At 42.3% G+C, this 24,113-nt stretch overlaps 1 long non-coding RNA gene across 2 annotated transcripts in view; it reads left to right on the top strand.

The window, feature by feature from the left end:
- Positions 1-24,113, top strand: part of LOC123373120 — a 364,402-nt gene that overhangs the window by 231,857 nt on the left and 108,432 nt on the right. The gene's annotated exons all lie outside the window — the stretch shown is intronic.

The raw sequence follows: 24,113 nt of genomic DNA, 5'->3' as shown, positions 1-24,113 counted from the left end.
CAGTTCCTCCAGTCTACCCGGGTAGACCGCTGCGGGCAGCTCAAGCTCTCCCCCCGGCTCAGGCTCTTCCAGTTTCTCGGGGTACTCGGCGGCCGGCAGTCCTGGTGAGCCCCGTCCTTCCTCCAGCTCAGGTTTTCCCTGGTCCAGGGCCTCCCCTGGGGTGGCAGCAAGGTCCGAAGGGAGCAGCGTGCAGTCTGCATCTGCCTCCCTCCCTGGTGCTGCCCCCACTGAGCTAAGGGCCCCGCCCTTTGTACTTCCTGTTCCACCCCTCCCCTTCCGGGGGGGCGGAACAAGCTTGGCCTGGCCCCGCCCACTCAGGTTGAGAGAGTGGCTGTTTACCCTCAGGCTCGGAGGGAAGCCACCCTGGCTCCCTACACAAGGGCTTCAACCAAAGTCTTTTGAATTCAATGGGAAGACTCCCATTGATTTTAAGTGGGCTCTGGATCAGGCTTGGAGGGACAAACACATCCATCTAATCATGCCTAGACATTGTGGCTAGAGGAACTTCTAGTTAATGAGTGTAGAATGTAACTAGCCGCAGGGGAATCTATCTAACTAGATTGAGTGTGTTGCATCACAGATTTAGGTGAAAGTGACTGGGGATTAACAAATTGAGAGTTTTGCACATTCTTGCTGCCAAATTTGGTAAATTAATACAGACAGATAACTGCTCCTTTGCTCGCAAAGAGAAACAATGTATCTTAGCTTTATTTCTTGTATAAGGGTAAAACTATATTTAAAGACTTTTCCTCAGAATTTTCAGACATTAACTCTCATATTTCATGGTAAGTGTGTGAAAAATAACAGTGCTATGTTTCAACTTTATTATCAGAGAAGGGCAAACTGATTGTCATAGTCTAGACAGACTATGCAAATACTTTCCCCTTAATATTTAGATTCACATATATTTGATAAATATTTTTAAAATTTAAAATTATAGTGACTTATCTTGGTTAAATTTATTTTCTGTAATAATCCAAGGTCTGTCATAATACTTATTGAAACTGATCTATTTGTATGTGTTCCCATTTCTCTCCTCTTCCTGAATTTTTATTCCAGCCACAAGTGCGAGTGCTCCTTAGTTGTACATCTGGTACAGCATTTCTGACAGCAACATCACTCCACAGGGACAGAATGTGCCATCTGTATGATACTCAGTATCTAATGGTTTAAGAGCTAGAGACTCATAACCATCTGAAAAACTAGGTTTTCCAGGATGCTAAGCTCTTGTTCTCTGATCCACATTTTACCAGCGCAATGCACATTACACAACAGTCTACAGCTGTGTATTTCCTTCTGCACAGAGCACAACAGGGGAGGAAAACTCTTACTTTAATATCCAGGATGCCCTTAATGCAGCTAGTTTCAGGCAAAAGTAGAGGAAGGAAGGATTGAAAAATCTTGCCAAATGGGAATCCAAGAGGTACTCATCTCTTTAGCAGAAGATCTGATCGTAATAGAAATGTAATGGAAAATCAACCTGTAATAGCAAGAGCATACAAACAGATGTTTACCACTATCTATAAAAGATTCAAGTATTGCCTTAAGCTACAGTAATTAAGGGGATGAACCAGCTTTTTTCAACATATAAAATGCTAGGTTCCAAATGAAAGTATACTAAATGTTCAATATACTTTGCATTAGTAGAACTTGCTTGCAGAAGCAAGCAAGACTTATGAAAGGCTCTCCCGAGTTTGAGCTCAATGCGATAATGTAATACTTGAGAAATACAAATACACAATAAACCAAATTCACCCTAGTGAAACTCCTCTGGATGCAACTTCTTGGCTAGAGGCAATGGCGTTATATTAGGGATGAATCTGGCCCCCTTTGTTGAGATGATTAAGGACAAAAACTACTGTTGGGAGGCCTTTCTTCCAGGTGGAAGAAAATGAAACTTGGCTAGTTAGCTTATGACTCGCATTGTTATTATCCAAAAGTGAAAAATTTGAACTAGAATTTGTAAAATATTAGATGGTCTTTGTCTTTTGTTTGTTTTTTTCTTCTCTTTAATTCCTACTGTTCATTAAGACCCAGTTTGTGTTCATTGCTTGTATTTAGGTTTATAGATTCATCATCGATCAGGAAAAAGGCATATGCTCAAAGTGCCCATAATTTATGCCTTTTCCTTAAAATTCAAGACAAAACCTGTTAATGTTACTATTGTCATTTACACTGAAGCAGCACAGGGCTCATTTTTTTCCTAATGACCCTGACTTTGTCTCACTTTCTTCTTCAGTTTCCTTGGGCAATAAAATAAGGAACATTTATTTAAATGACGTATGGCTCAGATGTTTGTGACTCTGTTCCACTGAGAACAATTTACGAATAATAAAAGAACTGACTGACAAATATATTTATTTATAGTGCATGCAGTCTAGGGGGAAAGCTTTCAATGTGACAATTTGCTGATCAATACCATATCCTGGACCATTGCAGGGATATTCATAATGCTAATAAAACTAGAGAAATCACAAAACTAATTGAAGTCAGGGATAGCTGGTTTAGTTCTTAAATATTATAGTTCTGTATAAATATGAAGAGTTATGGAGCCTAATTCTAGATCTTACTTACACCAATGTTAGTCCACGGATGGAATTATACTGGTGTAAAACTGGTATTGATGAGCTCAGAAACAAACTCTTAATATATTGGCTAACTGGGTTAGGTCTCCATTAAAACATTGTATTAACTGGATGAGGCTCATTGCCATTTGACCAACTTACCTGTTTGTTTCCCTCTTTTTCTTTTTCCCTGTCTATATCTGTTTATGTTGACTCTTTGGTGCAGAGACTTCCAGGATTTTCAAAATCAGCTATGTTTTACAGTGCCTCTGTTTTTATGTTCCCAACTTGAGATGCCATAAAGGGGACAGATTTTCAGAAAGGGCTAAGCGCTTTCTCTGAAAATCAGGTCTCTTTAATATTTCTCAGACTGAGCACTGAAAGACCAGGGCAGCCAAAATCATTAGCTAGTTACTTTGGAAAATCATGTGTTATGACTTCTTATGCTTGGAAAACACCTAGCTTATTGTGGTTGCTACCAGAAACAAATAACTAATAGTAATCATACAGAGAACAATTGAATCCTCATGTCTTACCAGGGACATTGTCAACTCTGTCTTTCCCTTAGATCCAGCTCTGTCTTTGCCTCTGCAATGTGTCGGATTAGTTTCTTCAATATCAAACATGTAGGCTGCTACTGAGAAATTCAATCCATATTTTTTTGTAATAGAGAAATGTGTACCATGCCAGGGAAAAACTTTCTTTCCCATTGGAAACTAACCAACTTTCTTATCAAAAGTTCCTTGCTGTTTTCCCATGTCATTTGCACTTGGATTGTCATCCAAAGGAACTAGAGCCATAGAGCTGTAGCTGTTACTGGAGAAATGAAATCACTGCCTCGGCTGAGCACAGACAGAACCATCCGTTCACCTCCCTAATGTGAAGGACAGTTTAGAAGTCATGGTCTGACTATCTTTCCTGCTGCACATATAACGTGTCAATGAGTCAGGTAGCTTTTTACAAATGCAGAAGTGTTGGCTTTGATAATGGCAGGAGTAGAAAGAAAAGGCCTTACCTTGTAATTTGATTGAGGGTAATATTAACATAAATGCACTTTCATTAGTCTAGACTAGAATAAGATATGAGGTTATTAGACTATGTTTAAAAAAACATTTTTTGTTAACCTGCCAGTGTGACATGGCCAATAGCAATAAAATGACAGAAAGACAATACAAAATCACAGAATGAATTGCTTCTGAACTCTGACATCTTCTCAGTATCTGAAAAGAGTTTTATCATCAATCAAGTGGCATTGATTTTCATATGGGAAAATTACATATTACTTATTTGTGCTAATAGCATACTGTCAGGTGAAATCTCTGTTCAGAGTAATAAGGTTTACTCTGGTGTGCACACCATTAGAAAAATTCAGGACCATTTCAGAACTCTCAGTATGCAAGTCATGGTCAAAGGTGTCTCTCATTGTATTGAGAATTCAATTAGTGCATTTGAGCAACTCTGCTCAGGCTAGCCCAGTTTGAGTGATAGTGGCCACACAGCAAAGGCTAACTCAAGCCATCCTCCAGTTAAGCTGCGGTGAAGGCAGGGGCATATCCTTTTGTTTCTTGGTGCTGCACTATTCCAGGCCACTGCTTCCAAACTTTCACACTGTACTTTGAGAAAACTTTTCTGCCTGTTCTTGTCCCATGGGCAGAAGTGGTGTTCACCTGGCAACTTAGTGCAGTACAACACTCCTGCTTGTGCTCATTGGTTGCATTCCAGTTGAGAGCCATTGTCCCACTCTGAGCAATAAGCTCTGTGAAATGCTGACATTATGACTGCTGTTATTTTGGCGACAGAAGTCACATCTAGGGTCTGAAACGTGGTGGGCAGCCTTCTGGCGATGGCTTTCCAAAAAGGAAGGTGTCATCCAGATAGTGTCAAGTATCAGAGGGGTAGCTGTGTTAGTCTGAATCTGTAAAAGCAGCAAAGAGTCCTGTGGCACCTTATAGACCAACAGATTTATTGGAGCATAAGCTTTCATGGGTGAATACCCACTTCGTCAGATGCCTTCATCTAGATAGTCTAAGTTTAAAGCTTCACCTAACTCAAGCTTTTTGTGTGTGCATGCAAGTCAGCTTATACCACAAACTAATAATGCAGTGAAAACATACCAGATGCCATGAAATAGCAATCTCAATATTATATATCTCTTAAGTCAAATCCTAGCTCCATTGAAGTCAGTGGCAAAAATCCCGTTGACTTCAATGGGGACAAGTTCACCCCCTATATATGGATGAAACTTGGGGATCACATGTCAGGTGTCCAGGACTGAGGCAGTAAGATGTCACTGGTTAATCCACTCTAGTCTTTTTTTTTAAGGTAGGAAGTTTCAAAGTCAAAACCAGCCTACCCCAGTTATTTCTCTCCACAAGTGTCTCCCTGAGGGAACAGTTTACTTTTGTCGTACAAGAACAGAGATATCAAGTTGGCCTATCAAACTGTCATCTTGTGTGCCTGTCCTGTTACTTTCAGTAACATGGCCCAAAGTGATACCTACTGTAAACAGAAGGTTGGCATGCCAGAAATGATAGCACGAAGAACAGAACTTCCCTTGTGATCTGAACGCCAGATAACTAATTAATTTGCTGTCTTTTATCCATTGCATTTTTGGCACTCGGCCATGATGTGTCCTGTATAATGTAGCCAATAGTATAATTACAATAGTAAATAGCTGCAAAGTACCTTTATCTTTACAGTTCAGTGGACAGAAAATTGCCCTGTAAAGAATAGTCCCTGCCACTGTAGTGTGTTTTCTATTTATTTTTAATTTCTAAAGCATTTTTAATTCCCACTTTCTAAGAGACTGCTGGCTACTTGCACAGAATGATGCCCAAAGAGCTGGTCCATTAATACTACAGTTGGATAAATTGTGAAAAGGTCCACGTTAATGATTTGCAATTTGCCATTACTTACTTTTTTTTTTACAAAACTTTATTAAAATATCTTCTTTTCTAATATCCCAGTAGCTCTCATCCGTTACATTTCAGCTTTTAAAAAGTGGGAGTTGGTTGGACACAATGTAAACAATATTTCTCATTTATATATAGTACAACAAATGAAGAGAACCGCCCTATTCTATTGCTTTTAGGGGTTGTTGAAATAGCAGCTACTGTACAGTAAAGAGAGGTCTGTTAAGCTTTCATTGACTTCCAGATTCTTACAGTGGTAGATAGAAGAAGGTAATGATCAAAGGAGCCTTTCATTAAGCACAATAAAGTATTTTAATGCAGGGTTAGCCATTTTTCAAGTTACAAATCTTTTTAATAGAACAGATGCATATTTTCCCCTTTATAATCTTTCATGGGTAAAAATAATTACTAGTTTACTGCTTGCACTGAATTAGATTTAGCCAGTTTGCAAGTTCATACATAGTCTATGAACATGGGGACATTTATAGTAGTGGAATAAGGGAGAAAAACCTTCCTGAGACAAGCTACCAGAGCCAAATGCCTTTCTTTAGTCCAAGGCATCAGGGTAAATATTATTCAGATGCCTGATAACACTGGATCCCAAATTGTTGTGCATAAATAAAACACAGTGCATGTGAAGTACAATTCGTACAATGAAATGTTAGTGTCTCAGACCTGGCTTGCCATAGCTCCACTTAATACAACTGTGGGGCAGCAAAGGTGACTCTAAGCATATGTCCACACTGGATCTGGAAGAGACACACCCATGCTAGCACTGCTTGAGCTGGTGTGGAAAATATAGAAGTTTAGCATTGTGGTGCAAGGGGTAGCTCCCCGAGTACATACATAGGGGCTCAGATAGGATTGCCATGGAGGTAGCTAGCCCCTCCCCCTTCTTGTGATGCCACAGCTACACTTCTGTTTTTAGCATGCTAGTTCAATCAGATACAGCTGGAATTTACACTTTTCTGCTTCACTGCTTCACCGCTAAGTCAGTTTTGTGCACCCCCAGATTTGAGGGCCAGTTCAATATAATTTAGGGCACTCACAAGGCTACAGCCTGGCTACAGTGGCTTTCAAGGGGCTGTTTCACTGATGAGGATGACCAGAGCAGGGCATATCTTCCGTCTGGCATGTTCAGAGGGGAAGGCACAGAGTCTGTCATGCGATCTCTACATCACTTGGAAATTTATATCTGCCAGGGGGATCAATAGCTGTGCAGCTGGAGCAGGTTTAATATTGCTTTGCACCATCAGAGCTTCACAAAGAAGTCATTGAAGGTCAGAATCTGGCTGTGACCAGGGTCCTAGTGTGGAGCCATCTGTGGTTACTCAATTAGGGTAAACTGCAAAGAATGGGGCAGACAATCCCCAAAGAGCTGGTGGATATTCCAATACTTAGATTTACCAAGCTAGCATAAAACAGCTTCTTTATTACTTTACTGGTTAATTAGAAGTCCAAACAACACAGTTCCCTTAAAGGGAGCTAGCCTCAGGCCCCCATCCAGGTACCCACATTAAATATTATGAAATTTTCTGTAAATCTTACTTCATCATATAAAAGAAAAGTTCTACCAATCCCAAAGGATTGGACACATTACCTCCCAGGTTAATGAATATTCCAGATCTTACCCAAATACATGCCACAGCCAATTCTTATTAACTAAACTAAAATTTATTAAAAAACAAAAGAGAGAGACAAAGAGTCGTGTGGCATCTTATAGGCTAACAGAAGTATTGGAGCATAAGCTTTCCTGGGTGAATACCCACTTCATCAGATGCATGTGGTAGAAAATTCCAGAGTATGGTATAAATATGCAGGCAAGAAGCAGGCTAGAGATAACAAGGTTAGTTCAATCAGGGAGAATGAGGTCCTCTTCTAGCAGCTGAGGTGTGAACACCAACGGAGGAGAAACTGCTTTTGTAGTTGGCTAACCTACTTTGTTTAATTCCGAGCTGATGGTGTCAGATTTGCAAATGAACTGAAGTTCAGCAGTTTCTCTTTGGAGTCCTGAAGTTTTTTTTTGCTGCAGGATGGCTACCTTTAAATCTGCTATTGTGTGTCCAGGGAGATTGAAGTGTTCTCCTACAGGTTTTTGTATATTGCCATTCCTAATATCTGACTTGTGTCCATTTATCCTTTTACGTAGGGATTGTCCAGTTTTGCCGATGTACATAACGGAGAGGCATTGCTGGCACATGATGGCATATATTACATTGGTGGACATGCAAGTGAATGAACAGTGATGTTGTGGCTGATCTGGTTAGGTCCTGTGATGGTGTCACTGGTGTAAATATGTGGGCAGAATTGGCATTGAGGTTTGTTGCATGGATTGGTTCCTGAGTTAGAGTGACTATGGTGCGGTGTATGGTTGCTGATGAGAATATGCTTAAGGTTGGCGGGTTGTCTGTGGGCGAGGACTGGCCTGCCTCCTAAGGCCCGTGAAAGCGAGGGATCGTTGTACAGAATGGGTTGTAGATCACTGATGAAGTGTTGGAGAGGTTTTAGCTGAGGACTGTAGGTGATGGCCAGTGGAGTTCTGTTGGTTTCTTTCTTGGGCTTGTCTTGCATCAGGAGGCTTCTAGGTACACGTCTGGCTCTGTTGATCTGTTTCCTTATTTCCTCATGCGGGTATTGTAGTTTTGAGAATGCTTGGTGAAGAGCTTGTAGGTGTTGGTCTCTATCTGAGGGGTTGGAGCAAATGCGGTTATATCTCAGCGCTTGGCTGTAGATGATGGATTGTGTGGTGTGTCCGGGATAGAAGCTGGAGGCATGAAGGTAGGCATAGCGGTCGGTGGGTTTTTGGTATAGGGTGGTGTTAATGTGACCATCATTTATTTGTACTATGATGTCTAGGAAGTGGACCTCCCATGTAGATTGGTCCAGGCTGAGGTTGATGGTGGGGTGGAAGCTGTTGAAATTGTGGTTGAATTCTTCCAGAGTCTCCTTCCCATGGGTCCAGATGATGAAGATGTCATCAATGTAGTGTAGGTAGAGAAGGAATGTGAGTGGACGAGAGCTGAGGAAGTGTTGTCCTGACATTATAATCAAAGAAGCTGATAAAAGAGGTGCGGTTTTCATCACAAATAGGTCTGACTACCAAAAGGAGACTACCAGACAACTCTCCAATACCAAATTCTACATCCTCCCTGATTGAACTAACCTCGTTATCTCTAGACTGATTCTTGCCTGCATATTTATACCTGCCTCTGAAAATTTCCACCACATGCATCTGACGAAGTGGGTATTCACCCACGAAAGCTTATTCTCCAGTACTTCTGTTAGTCTATAAGATGCCACAGGACTCTTTGTTGCTTTTTACAGATCCAGACTAACATGGCTATCCCGCTGACAAAAGAGAGAAAGTATGGTTAAAAGATCAATATACATGCAGACATGAGTTCAATTCATTTAAGTGCAGATTCATAGCAGAGATGGCGAGCTTTGTAGATGCAAAGAGTTCTTTTAGAAATAGTTCATAGGTTATAGTCCAATGTCCAAATATCATCTTCTGGGCGTACCAGCATAACTGGGACCTCAGTCTTGTGACTCAAATTTCCCCTGATGAAGCCTAAGCAGATCTGAGATGACAGAATCAGGACCCAAGGATCTTTAATACAACTTCATGTCTTTTGACAAGTTGGAGTTTGAAAGGTAATTAGCATGACTTTGAAGGCGGTTTATCACCGGTACTTAGCTATAGAATTAATATAAGGCAATTTGCTTATTCCTTCACCATTCACAGATTCTTTGCTATACATTTCAAAGAGAGATGAATACAGAGATATTCCATGTTTACAATTCACTTAAATGATAGGATGTTCTTTTGACCTCTGAATTATCAGAATACAGATTAGACAGGGCCTGTTGATTATATTGTTGACCCTACTCATACATATGTAAATACACAAAACCACAAACATTTTTCTCACATGTCTTTTGAGTGTTATTTATTTGGCAGGATCTGTAATGCTTTCTAGCCATCCATCACACTGGCCCAATGTATTTGAGGGATCCCACATTTCAGAAGCTGTTTCAATATATTCCTCATTCACCACTGGTTAACAGACCATTTGAAAGGCAGGAGTGATGTGCAGCCTGGGAAGGACTATGTTTTCTGGTGAAAGCAACCAAAAGCTAAGACTATGAACTCTCACTAAGGTGGCAGCTAGTGAGTCTTCTGTGGTACAACTTGGAGCATTTTTCCTGCATCTGTCATATCAGTTACAATATTAGGCCCTGATCCTGTAAACATATGCTTACGTTTTAGCTTTTAAATTGTCCCTTTGAATTCAGTGGGACAATTTACATTCTGAAGTTAAACACTTGCATGTTTACAAGACTGGGGCCTTACACAAGAAAACAAAGCTACAGGGGTTGAGTTTATTAAATCTTTTGAGTGAACCAAATACAAACAGGTTTGTTTGGCCAATGGAAAACCACAGAGCTTTGCCTTTCAGTGTTTCCCCCCGTTCCCTGCTACTCTAGCATATAAGGGAAAAAGCAGTAACATTTAATATACATAAAAACCAAATAGAAGGTAGAAATAAATGGATGTAGTTGAGAAAAGGGAAGGGGAAGATGTGGCTGGCTAAAGTAGCTGAGCAAGAGGAGACAGAAAGATCCAAATTTGAATCAGGATGGGGAGGGTATGGTTGAAGAACAAAAGCAATGTCATGTTTTTACATTTGTGTTCAGACTTGATGTGGATCAGCAGTGCACAACCAGGGAAACCGGAGGGACATTTGGCTTCTCCTGGCAGCAAAGTGTCTGGCATGTATAGTTCATATATTTATTATATTTAATAGTATTATTAATAAGTATAACTAGCTAGCATCTACAGAGTGTCTACGAAAGGCCAGGAAAGATGGGAAGAGCTGTGCAATGAGATAATTGAAATCAACACATCAGCTATAAAGACATGATCATCCTCCCCAACAAGACCCCACATAAGGAAATTAAGCAGAGTGTTATATTTTTGCAGTTAGAGGGCCAATGAGTGATAACCATGCAAACTCACTGGCCTTAAATAGATTACTGTGAGGTTGCACTGATGTGGCTGAAGGTCCAATTTATTTGGCAGATGCTTTATTATTGATATTACACAAGAAGGAATGGCATTTCTCATAAGCAGAAAGGTTTACGGGACTGGTGACTTTATTTTTGTAATTAAACAGTAGATATCTGAATGTATATGCAGGATCTAATATTGGTACATACCCAGACAATTCTATTGAAGTCAGTGGACTTACACTAGTTTTATTTGTCATGGTATGATTCAGGCTAAGGTAGAACTTTTGTGGAGTAAGAAGATACCATTGTCTGGCTTTACTGAAAGAAGGACAGGAGACATTTGACATGGGTTTAATCAGGCCGCAACTTTATTATTAGATGTCTGGGACTTCCCATCAGATAAGAGTGTACAGTGCAGGTAACCCCAGGTTTATTCCATACTAAACTAGGGGGCTTTTACCAGCTCCCCCTCTCTTTCCATCCAGGTCCCTCCAGCAAATCCACCCACCGTCCCCGCATCATAGGAGGGTTAAGGTGGGCTATAAGAATGGGGGATTGGCTCTCTGCCATACCAAATACAGGAGTTCCCAACTGCTCCCTGTTTACTCATTTACTGAACACCTATTTTTACGTCTCTTTCCAAGCCATTTATACCACTGTATACCTTTCCTATGGAGTGTCTGCACTGGACATTCGCCCGACACTTAAATAATGAGTTGCGACATATGGCCTACTGCTCTGTCATGTCATGCATGAACAGAGCCCTCTGAACCCACTGTGGGGAAGGCAAAAAAAATCCAGCTCCACCTAGGCCAATATGGTGGCAAGGGAAAAATTCCTTCCCAGCCCTCCTCAACAAAGAGGCAGCTAGCGTGATGCCCACAGCAGGTCTAGACCACACCTGATATTTTACCACCTAAAAGAGAGGGAGAGTGGGTGCCACCTAGCCTGCTCCATGCAAAAGGGAGGGTTAAGGCACAGGACTGTCCCTTTTAAATCCCTCATTCCTGGTGGATGAGTCAGCAACCATGCTGCTCCTTTTGCAGTAGTTTTTCATCTACCCCCCCTCGCCCCAAGCCATAAAGCACTGTTCTTTTCATTCGGCCAGCCTGCCAAATTACATCCACCTACCTTGCTTAAAGGTGCAGGGTGGTCATTTTTTCCTAGTCACCTTTCAGAAAGAAACCAACCTCTAAACTATAGCCTAGCACTGGTGACTGACAGCTCTGGGTTTTGCTTGCCTCAGAAAAAATCATGAACCTTAACCTGGTTGCAATGCCAAATAAAAGGCAGATTTCACTGTTTTTTGTTTGTGTGCTATTATTTTCACCAATTTCAAGGCACAGCTTCCTCTATCATTTCTCACTCTGAAAACAAAAGCAGCACAGGAAAGGAGACATTTACCCTAGAGGCATTGTTACAGTGAGAGACTTTAGAGTAATAGAAAAGGCGCATCTCTTTGGAACATCAACATACTGTGCAAAAGGAAGATATTATATTAATGGTTGGTTGTACAGCCTGTGAGGAAGTTTTTGTGGATAAAGCAGCTAGTGTAGTTAATGGTGCAAACAGAAAAATTGAGTGTCTCTTGTGATCAGCTAACTGCTTAAAGCAGACGGTGAAAATAACTTTTGTATTTTGACTTCAGGATTCATGTGGCTATTGAGATGATTAAGCCACCCTATGGTGGGCTTCTGACAATTTGTTTTCTGCAGTGCTTGTATTTGTAATCGTCAATTTTGGAAACTCAGAGTGGATCAGCAATTAGTAAGGAAGCTTTGAGTTATTCAAGCAAAGCTGGAAACTTATTGTAGACAATGGCACAGGGTAAATTTCTGTCTGTCGTTCAGGTCTCAAATGATTTGATATATTACAGTTTACCTTAATGAAGGCAACATGTGCATCCAGTAATCTTTCTGATGATAGTGAGTATGAAATAGATCCACAGAATCAAATCTTATTGGCATCTGGGAAATGCAACTCCTTTAAAATGTCAGCAGTGCTGCTTCTATAGGTGGCATAGTTAAGACTCAATTGTGCTACCAAACAAAACTCACTACTGAGGCTCGGTCTATATTGGAGGGGGGGCGGAGATCAATCTAAGTTATGCAACTTCAGCTATGTGAATAACTTAGCGGAAGTCAACGTACTTAGATCTACTTACTGTGGTGTCTTCGCTGTGGTAGGTTGACTGCTGACGCTCCCCCATCGAGTCCGCCTATGCTTCTTGCTCCGGTGGAGTACCAGAGTCGACGGGAGAGCGCTCAGTGGTTGATTTATCGTGTCTTCACTAGACGTGATAAATTGACCCCCGCTGGATAGATCGCTCCGGAGGTAAATGTAGATATGCTCTAAGTTTTAAGACTAAAGTGGTCCCCCCCAACTCCTCATTCCAAGTGGGAAATGTAGTGTGGATGATTGTATGATAGAAAGCACTGTAGTGCAGGGAAGAATTGAATGCTTAATAATAGATAAATAATTATTTCTTGCAAATACATTATCTGACAAAGGTAGCCTCTTTTCTATTGGTGACTTGCCTGCGGCCAAATTCTGCAATCTATAAATGTATTCACATTCATTATTCTCTGACTAGTTATTGGGAACAAATTTCAGCCTCTGGGCTGCTCACAAGCTATTCATTCTGAATAGGTACTATTTTTGATGTTATAGATTATAAGGCGAGAAAGGACCACTGTGATCATCTAGTCTGATCTCCTATATAACAAAAGCCACAGGACTTCCCTGCATTGTTTGAACTAGAGCAGCTCTTTTAGAAAAACATGCTATCTTGATTTAAAAATTACCAGCAATGGAGAATTTACCATAACCCTTGGTCAGTTTTTCCAGTAGTTAATTACCTTCATTGTTAAAAATGTGTACCTTATTTCACCTGAATTTACCTAGCTTCAACGTCCAGCCAACGTTGTCTGCCAGATAGATGGATGTCTGATTGTGTATCTGAGTCACATGGTGGTGTTTCTACTCCCTGTCTGGATGACTGCAACTTTTTAAAGAATAATATAATAAATAACAAATAATAAATAAAGCACTTCCACTATGACATTGCGCTTGGATGTCGACAAAACCTTGATGCTGAGTTGGAGAACTCTTAAAGCCGGACCAATGACTAGAAAGCCAGGGGATGGCACCACACCAGGGGTGATGGCTGGCAAGTGACCAGGTTTCTATGAATTAATTGAATTCAGTCTGTTAGGTTGGATCAATAGCTTGCCAGGGGTTAGCCAGGTACTGATGGGGATGTGACGTGAACACTGATCCAGTGCCCCCAAGGAATATGTGCAGCTAACCTCTACACTTGGGGTCTGCGCAATGATCCACTTTGTCACTGTGGCCTCCATCAGTCAATGGCACATGTTGTTGACAAATGTCAACTGACTAGATTTCATGGTGGCCTTCATTGTGCTGAAAAAGCTGCTATTGGATGGCTTGGCAAACACTGCAAACGCTCAAAGAACTATGCCATTTTAAGATGCTAAACACTGATAAAAAAACGTTTGTGAACATTTTCCAGGGAATAAATTGTTGTGTTGTAAATACACATAAATGGTGAACAATAGTAGCACAAACTCTTTCTGTATATTTACATACTGAATTATAGATACAGCTTTAGTTAGTACCAGTGTTGTAATGGGGCTTGGAGCAGAAAGTGCATCTTGTGCAAATTATAACTGTTTGATTCTTTTTATAATTTTTGTATATTTCCCACATTAAAGCCAATTTCCTTAAAAAACCTAGAATTTCATAGCCAGAGGGACTACTTGTGTAAGTACACAGAACGGGTGTGTCAGAAACTAGGTCTAGGCCTAATTGGTGTACAAAATAATGAGGGGATGGGCTATTTTTTTGGATCCTTAAAGCAAGAGACTTGGGGGAGAGGGGAGAGAAGAATAGACAGATGCCGTTGGAGTGAGCTTCACTATCACGACTGCCACTCCCACCATTTTCTGGGACACCAGGCCTTTGTCATCCTGATCCTGAGAGATATTCTGACCAGACCGGGCCAGAGAGAGAGATCCAGATGACATCACAAACCCTACTAGCTCCAGATGAATCCCAAAGACCACCTGAGATGAAATGGGATTGGATTTAAACAACAGTGGCAACAACAACAGTTCCAGCCCATCTCAACTACTTCTCTTTTCCCCAAAAGGACAGTTAGTTTGATACCATCTAAGAGTCTGTCAAACCAAGGAGTTTTACTTCTAAAAACTCTCTCCAGTTAAAGGGAACAGGATCAAGGGATGTTATAAAATGAAAACCTTATTCAGTACTTTGTTTCAAATGTTTTAACTGTTTTTCCTTTTCTTTATCTTTAATAAAACATTAAAAGGATGTTTGATGGTATGTTTTCCATCATACCAACAGGTTGAGGTCTCTGTATACCAAATCCCTGACCTTGGTTAACATTGCTTAATGTTGAACAGAGACTGGGTTATGTTAACATCTGTGGGCCTTCTATATTCTGTCTACATTAATACAACAGGGTTTATACACATTAATCTCCAATTTTTCATTTTCATTATATATATATTTTTCATTTTGGCTACTTCATTTAAAGTAGAAGCCATCTAACACAATGTATTACAAGTAGTTAATTTTTTTTTTAATTCAAGATTTTGCAACCTCCTAATAACCCTGATGAACAGCAGTGTAATATCCTTAGTTTTTCCTCAGTGGTTTCTTAGTTTTCAAGGAATGGCTTTACGTATGGTGGGTGTCAGCCCTACCTTCTGAACCTGGTATCAACAGAAGAAATAATAGTGGAGACTTTCTGAAATGAAAAATGTTATAATTTGTTCCACACTAATGGAGAGAAATGTAAGATATGATTGTGACACTGCCATCACAGATTAAATTAGTGACAGATTAATGAAGAGAAAAAGAAATGCATTGTGGGAATCATGAACCCATGACAGCTGTACCATCCTTTTTTGGGAAACTCACAAATGAAGTCTCCCTGTGAGACTAGAATGAGAGTGTGATTAGCTCAACATTGCTTTTTTCTCCCGCTATAGACTTCAGTTTTAATATGACTAAAGAATAATACCTGAATCCTATCTGAATGGCTTTTAAGGTTTAACTTGCTGAAGCTATTCACAGAGCTGATCTTGCAAAGGGGACTGAATAGATCTGCACAACTAATTGTGGAATATTATACTGATGCTTTATCTCCCACATCAGTACCAATTAAGGCTGCACACAAAGCATCCCATATCATTTTAATAGGCAAGGAATTTAAAATTTGGTCAGGTATCCGTGCATGTATTTGTACGTCTGTCATTAAAATTTGGAGACTTGTGTAAGCTCTTGACAGACTATGAATGCTTAAAATTTCCAGATGTTATTCAGAATGGAAAATATCTTGTTCTTTGCTGTAGTGATTTTGCCTCATTAACATAAATAAAAAATGAAGCATAACAACAACAATCTTGCTTAATGTGTAAACACAGAAATATTGTTATAGGCATCTGGCAAATCAGTGGGAGATGGCGAGAGGAGCTAAATGAATGAAGGAGTTATTTAGGAGCAGTATCAGAGTCCTTTGTGTGAGAGAAGCCTCAGCATAGTTCAGTGCATTACAGTCCAAAGGCTGAGGGATAGGTGCTGATCCTGAAATGAGTTCTAAACACTTACTGAAAACTTATTATTTTTATTTGTATCATGGCAATACCAAAAGTCTGCAATCAAGTTAAAGGTCCTGTTGTGCTAGGGGCTGTACTCAGACAAAGGAGTAAAATAAACAAGTAAAGTAACCAGATTTATAGTAGGCCCATATTCTCTTTGCTCCATGTCTTTCAAAAATAGCCGATTGTAATTTTATTTTGTTTGTATTGAAGTAGTACCTAGGGGCCCCAATCAAGGATCACAGTCCCACTGTGCTGTATGCTGTCAACAAAAAGACAGCCCTTGCCCCAAAGAGCTTGCAATCCAAGTTAATTGTGTGTATGTGTGTGTGTCTCTGTGTGTATTTGTTTCATTTACATTATTAAAATAGTGTTAGGTTTTTTGGTGGATACTTAGGCTGAAGCACTGTAAAGGAAGAGGGGGACTCGGGCTCAGAAAGGCAACTGAATGGGGAGAAAAGTAGGAAAGGGGAAGAAGAACGGTGATTGGTGAGAGAAGACTGATGAGTGGGCAGCTGAAGGACTATAGTGATAAGAGATGGTGGGATGACTACTAGCAATACAGCAAATGAGAAAAAACAGTCAAGAGACAGAGTTGGAGATGAATGACTGATGAGGTTAGGAGGCTGTGAAGGCTGCTTCTGGCAGTCGCTGATTCACACTAGAGGGAGAAAATGCAGGTTATTAGGCCCTGTGCCTCAGACGTGCCCGTCTAGAACCAGGCAGGCCAGTAGTGAGCAGAAAGATACTGATTCCTCCTGTCCCAAGCCCTTGTGTATAGCTGGTGCTGGCTGCTTCAGAAAAGGGGACTGAGAACGTTGGGATTTCCAGTGTTTGCCCCCTGTAAGTTCTCCCTGTCTACTGCTGCTGTTACCCTTATGGCTGCTGCAGTTGCCTGAAGTGACAGCTGCTGCAATTCTCAGACACCATAGTGAGTAGACAGAATAAACTCAGCAGCAGAGTTATTTCACACTGTCTGATACCTTGCATAACAGTGATGGCTCCCAGGGCAGCACAGGCGGAATGTGTTGCACCTGTTCATGATGTGCTGAGCCACAGTGTTATCAGTATTTATACAGGAACTTAAAAAAGGGAAAATACATTGATCAAATGAAGCCAAAAAACATATAATATTTAATGCTTCATCTTAAAATATTGCTTGCAATGGACAGGGGGGAAACGATCAGGCCAGTACCTCACCCTCATTTGCTTGGAAGTGCTTTTCCAGCCCATATGATGTACCTTACAAATCCTACCCCCTGTGTCAGAGCAGGTGCTCTTATTTCAGCCAATTAAGAGGGAGGAGGGTGTACCTAGACTACAAAGGGTCAGAGAGAGTTCAATGAGGGCAGAGCTAGAAGAGGGGACTGCAGCTGTAGGGAGAAAGGGTCTCCTGCAGTGATCCCCGAAGAAGGGTGTTGGGGGCTGGGGAAAAAGATCCTCAGGGAGGAGGGACTGTGCCCATCTTAAGGCTGGGTGGAAGTTTTGCTTTTTCTGTTTTATTTTTAAAATTTGTAAATAAAAAAAACAGATCCGAAGAGGGCTGTAACTGTATGAGAGAGAGAAACTGTGTGGGGTTTGCATAAGGATTTCTGAAAAAGGAGAAAATGGGTAGGGTACTGCAAAGGCACCCCGGCCATGAAGAGGTGCTTGAGTGACAGCCACTTGATTACAACTGGCGTAGTTGGTAGGATTATGTGGACCTCCTCCCATCAAAGATGGAAAAGGAAGGCCTGGGATGCAGACGATGGAGGAGACTGTTTGTGTACTGGCTTAAGCAGCAATGGTGAATGCAGGGAGTCCTTCTGCAGGAACAGCAGCAGCAGCAGCAAATGCAGTGGGCCTAGCAGTTTTGGCAGAGAGATCACTGATGCCAGGAGGTGAGGAAGGATCTGATGTGTTTTAAATGTGGGAAACACGGATATAAGAGAATGGAGTGTTCCAGTTGGCAGTGGGAACACTTGGATTGGACTGGAGGAGGAGACACTTCTAGAGTGGTCTGGAGATGTAAGGGCCAGTCAAAATGTCTTGAGCAGGGCCATTTTAGTAGGATATGCCCCTTTAAGAACAGTGAAAATGAAGAGCAACAGGCCAAACTGAGAGGGCAAAGCTGGAGGAAACCCCGCTCTAAGAGGTGTTTTGGGTGTGGGAGGGAAGGTCATGTGCTAAAAGATTTGTCCTAATGAGGTTCAGGATCTTGGTAAAGAGGAAAAGGAGGTCTGTATGATGAGAGAGATTCAGCAGACCGAGAGCCATTGGTTGCATTCTCTTGGAAGAGTGTCACTCCTCTTTGCCTGACGCAAGAGAAATAAGCAGAGCGGTGATGGACCTAGTAGCCCCCTACTGCTGGTGATCAGACTGATTTTGGGGGTATGAGAAAAGGATGTTAAGCCAGAGAGAAGCAATCTTGGGAATATGTGGCCAGGACATGGAAATCCTAAAAGAAGGGCAGGGTGAGACCAGTGTTTCTAAGAAAAACAAAGACATTGATGCTATGGCTTTGGCAGTATGACAATCCTCCTACAGCTGACACGTCTATTAACACAGAGTTGATAGGAGAGGACATTAGTGGTGTGCTCTTCTTGAAGGAGAGATATCAAAGGCAACTTGCTGCTTTGAGGGAAGAGGAAACAGCAGTCTCTGCAAGAAAGGGGGACAAGCCAGCTGAGGAGAAGCAGGGCTTAGAGTGGCAGGTGGAGATGCTAGTGGGTGAGAGCGATGGTCTTTAGTTTCAAATATCAGAGATGAAGGCTGCTCAGTGGAGAAAGCAGTTTCTCTCTGCCTTTGGTCAGATTAAAAGAAAGCAGAGGCCATCTGAGACACAGGCCACTAAAGAGCAGTGGGGAGAAAATGAAGGCTGGACTAGAGAGCCTGCCTCTGATTCAGCAAGCCTCTCAGGGGGCTGGGGGAAGATATGTTACAGGGTGGCTGGCCTTTGTGATTAAAAATAGGTCCAGCTCCCTTGTGCCAAGGCACGTGTTCCCAGTTGAGCCATGTAAGGGGACAGGGCTTCATCTGGGCAATAAAAGTTCACAGGGCGTTCAGTGGAAGCAGAGCTAGAGGAAGGAACTGCAGCTGCATAGGGAGAGGGTCACCTACAGTGGTCCCTGAAGAAGCATGTTGGAGCTGAGGAAAAAGACCCAGCTAAGACAGAGCGGGAGGGGCTGTGCTCAGTTTAAGCCTGGGTGGAAGGTTGGTTTGTGTGTGTTCTGGGACTTTGTAAACAAAGAAATCAAACCCCCTTGGAGGGCTGTGATTGAATGAGAGAGACTGGGTGGGCTTCGTTTAAGGAGCCAGAGGAAGGGGAAAATGGGTGGGACACTGCAATGGTGCCCCTGGCTACCGGGTGGCGAGGGGCTGACTCATTACACTTGGCATGTAAGGGCCAACAATTTAGGTGAGTGTAAGGTAGGGTTTCCTTTATCCATTTAATTCCTGCCCTTTTGGGTGACACTGCCAACAAGGAGTGCTTCTTTAGGTACACAGCTGTCCACTAGGAAATGGAGTGAAATTTCCAACTCATTTCATCAGCTTGTAATGACTTCACATAGAATATCTTAGTGAAAGGCCGAGTTACCTAGAAATGAAAGTATTCCTTATCACATAATTGTTATTCTTTGCCATCCACAGTGAATGGTTGCCCATATTATTGGAAGGCTGGACTAGAGAGCCTGCCTAGTAGGTTATTCTAGGATATTTCAATTTTTTTAAGGGACTATTTCAGGGGATGATTATGCAATATGTCTGATGTGGCACTTTTAAAGTGCCTATCTGTCAAGAGATACAATAGGTTATTTGACAGAGATTGATGGGTTGTCTTCAGTGATGAGAAATTTAGGCCAAGATTTTAAAAACTGGATGCCTAGAATTAGGTTCCTATTTTTGAAAATCTTGGCTTAAAATTTTATTTCATATAATACAATTCCCTGTGAGAGAGAATTCTGATCAGAAATATGTATCAATTTATATAATAATTGGTGATTTTTATTTAACTCATTCTGAATACTGTAACTCCTCACTTAACGTTGTGTTTATGTTCCTGAAAAATGCAACTTTAAGCAAAACAATGTTAAGCAAATCCAATTTCCCCATAAGAAATAATGTAAATGAGGGGGTTAGGTTCCAGGGAATTTTTTTTCACCAGACAGAAGACTATAGTATACACACACACACAGAGTATAAGTTTTAAACAAACAATTTAATACTGGTACACAGTAATGATGATTGTGAAGCTTGGTTGAGGTGGAGGCATCAGAGGGTGGGATATTTCCCAGGGAATGCCTTACTGCTAAATGATGAACTAGCAATTGGCTGAGCCCTCAAGGGTTAACTCTCACACTCTACAAGGCAGCAGGAATGGAGGGAGGGGAGACAGCATCGCAGACAGAGACACACACACCATGTGTGTGAGAGAGAGATGTGCATTTTTCCCCTTTAAGTATGCTGACCCTACTCTTAAGTACACTGCCTTGTTAATTAGAACAGCTTGGGGGAGGGACAGCTCAGTGGTTTGAGCATTGGCCTGTTAAACCCAGGATTGTGAGTTCAATCCTTGAGGGGGCCACTTAGGGGTCTGGGGCAAAAATCAGTTCTTGGTCCTGCTAGTTAAGACAGGGGGCTGGACTTGAGGACCTTTCAAGGTCCCTTCCAGTTCTAGGAGATGGGTATATCTCCAATTATATATATTGCTGAGACGGCAGCTGCTGCCAGCAAGCTTCCTTCATCCTGAATGCTGTGGTGTGTCCCCCTTGCTCTATGGAAGATGGGGTAAGCAGGGTGCAGAAGCAGGGGGGAAGGGGACACCCTGACAGCCCACCTCTTCCTCCCTTCCCCACCGCACAGCAAGCAGGAGTCTTGGGGCCAGCTCCAAGGCAGAGGACAAGAGCAGCACATGGCAGTGGGGGGAGGGACAGCTGAACTGCAGGCAACTGATAGCCTAGTGGGCAGCTGCTGCACAGGGAACTTAGGGGAGTGGGGAGCTGATGGGGGGCTGCCGGTCCACCCTGGTTCCAAGCCCCCACCAGCTAAGTGCAACGGGCTGCTCTTCCTGCAAGCAGTGGACAAAGCAGGCGGCTGCCAAATGACGTTTGAAGGAGCATTGCACTTTAAATGAGCATGTTCCCTAATTGATCAGCAACGAAACAACATTAACCGGGATGACTTTAAGTGAGGAGTTACTGTATAGAGATTTTTTAAATAATCAACATCAGCATGATTTGGTAAATGATTATGAGGGTCATGTTCCTCTAACAAACAAATTGCCTTTAATTTTCTAGATATTTTTTAAAGGGAAAAAACCCAAGTCAAAATAAAATTAAGGTAACTTGATTGCTTATGCTACTTTGGCTGATGGAGATATAAACTTTTAAACCTTAAATATTTAAGATAGCAAAAGTACTTAAGCTGTTTTATGATGGCATAAGTGTTTAAATTGCTTGAAATCCTCAGTAGTGTACAGTTTTAAGGCACACTAAGTCTTTTGGTGGCATAATCACTTAAACCACCTCAAATCCTTCAGATGACATAAATTTTCAAATCATTTACTTGATTAATGTTATGTAGGGTGGCATAAGAATTTAAGCTGCTCTATAGATATATAGGAATGCTTAAATCTCTACTGGGATACCCTGACAAATATGTACTTTTGAAACAATATCTTACGGTTGGCTGGTGACACAATGAAAAATGAACTCTAAGGACCCAGTCCTGTCAACTTGCTAAGTGTGGAGGTCCCTTTGGAGTCGGTAGGAGTTATGTGGGCAGATAGCAAGCATGGACCCTTATTAGGTGCACACTTCATCATGCACTTAAAACATCATGCACTATGACACTCCCCAGGGTTGTGAGGTACTTTACCACTACTCCTCCTTAGTGCAAAGCAGTCTTCTCTGTGTCTGCTGTGGCTCAGCTCTCTGAAACCTCAGCCTCTGGCAACACAGGCACTACCTTTGCAGGCCTCACTGTTTCTGTACAGGTAGCACTAGGCACACACCACCACCTGAGTCTTCCAAGTGTTTCTGGTAGAGTCCAGCTCCTTATCCACTAAATACTCACAGGACTACGAGGCCTGCTGTTCCCAAAAGAACAGTACACACGTGCTTGGGAGATTCAATTCAGGATCACCGCTTTACTTAATATCAGAGTACTTGGATGTATTTATAGTGAAAATTAAAATAAGTTTGTGGGTAAAGAACAGAGATTCTCATAATAGCGAGTAAGGATGTTGGAAACAAATGGTTACATAGAAAACAAAATCATAACAAGCTTTCTAGAGACTAAACTTAACTACCAAATTACTCTCTTGATTAAAGAACTTCATCTCACCCAAAGTCCACTCTTGTGTTTTTAACCAAGCCTGGTTGAGACCCATTTTTCATCACACAATATCACTGTTCCTTTACTTCCTCAGTGAAGGATGCCTGGGAGTCTCCTTTGTCCCACTCCACCCCTCAATATATTCAAGAAAACCTTTTATATGCACCTCAAAATATGGTTCTCTGCCTCCTCCTGTTTTTCTCTTCCTGTTAGTTTCTTTCTCAAGTCCCCCGAATCCTTCATTTGCATTCAGTTCCAAGCCAATACTTACGTGACATCTAAACAGATAGCTGGATAAACATCTCTTGTCTGACAGAGAACCTTTTTTTTCACCTTTGCTGATAACCAGTCCTAGACATGGACTTTAAGAATGTATTTTAGGATATATACATAACTTCCTACATAGTATCTGTACATACACTTCATGATGCTATTGATGACCAGACTGCCACAGGCTTTTATTCAAGATCTCACATTATGCTCTTTTGAGCTAGAATATAAATACCAGAGTGAGGAGATTCTCTATTTATCCCCACTGTGCCCTGGTGGTTGGCACTAAAAGTTTCCTAGGTCACACTCACAAGCATGCACAATGCATCTCTACGTCTGAAGACTCTCCCAGTTTCTAACTACTGCTTTCACTGTACTGGCCAATTTTCAGCCATTCCTAATTTTGTGTTTAGTAAATAATTACAATCCTGGTAGGATCACAATACCATCCCTTTATATATTATCCTAGTTTCATCAACTATTGCTACGTGGTCTCTTTCTGCCTTCATATGTAGGGAGATACCATGTTGCAGGAAAACACAGAGTCAAAAACCACAGCTTGTGATTGGGTGGAGAGGGGGGATTCAGAGGCATGTGGCCACAGCAACAGCCCTTGGAGGCATTACATGTCAAGTAGGCGTAATGTTGCCAAGAGCAGAGAGGGACCACACATGTGCCATCCCTTCATAGGTGCTGAATATGCTACCTATCTCTCCTCTAGCTAGTATGGAGAAGGGACTGGTGTTACAACTCCTTCCTGATCTTTCCTGAGCACCAGCAGTGGTTTAGTCTTAAGAATTCTTTGGCTCAGGGGGATGCAAGGAATGCCATTGTGCTCTGCTCCTGCAAAAGTGTACAAGAGAAGGAGAAGACTCTTTGATGCACCATCTCCCCCACCGCTTTCCAATGTGAGACTGGTCACAAGTGGTTGCTAAGTGTGGTTCAGGTAGCTATAGTTAAAATACAGTTGAACCCTGTTATGTCGCCGGCCTAGGGGTTTGCCAAAAAGCGTTGAGATAACCGATGATCGAGATAAACCCCTATCCACCCCCCCACCCCTGAACTCCCCTGCCCTCTCTCCAACACCCCCTCCCTGCCCCCTTACCGCGGTGCCTGCACGTGGCTGGATCCGGCGAAGCGGGACGGGGAAGCGGGGCCGGGCGGGCGGCAGGCGAAGCGGGACCGGGTAAGCGGGGCCGGGCGGGCGGCAGGCGAAGCGGGGACCGGGGAAGCGGGGCCGGGCGGGCGGCAGGCGGCGCGGGGCTCGGGGACGCGGGGCCGGGCGGGCGGGCGGCAGGCGACGCGGGGCCCGGGGCAGCGGGGCCGGGCGGGCGGCAGGCGAAGCGGGGCCGGGCAGGCGGGGACCGGGGAAGCGGGGCCGGGCGGGCGGGTAC

The sequence above is a fragment of the Mauremys mutica genome, chromosome 6, assembly GCF_020497125.1.
Source record: "Mauremys mutica isolate MM-2020 ecotype Southern chromosome 6, ASM2049712v1, whole genome shotgun sequence".
NCBI classification, from domain to species: domain Eukaryota; kingdom Metazoa; phylum Chordata; order Testudines; family Geoemydidae; genus Mauremys; species Mauremys mutica.
This window is presented reverse-complemented; position numbering and strand designations above follow the sequence as displayed.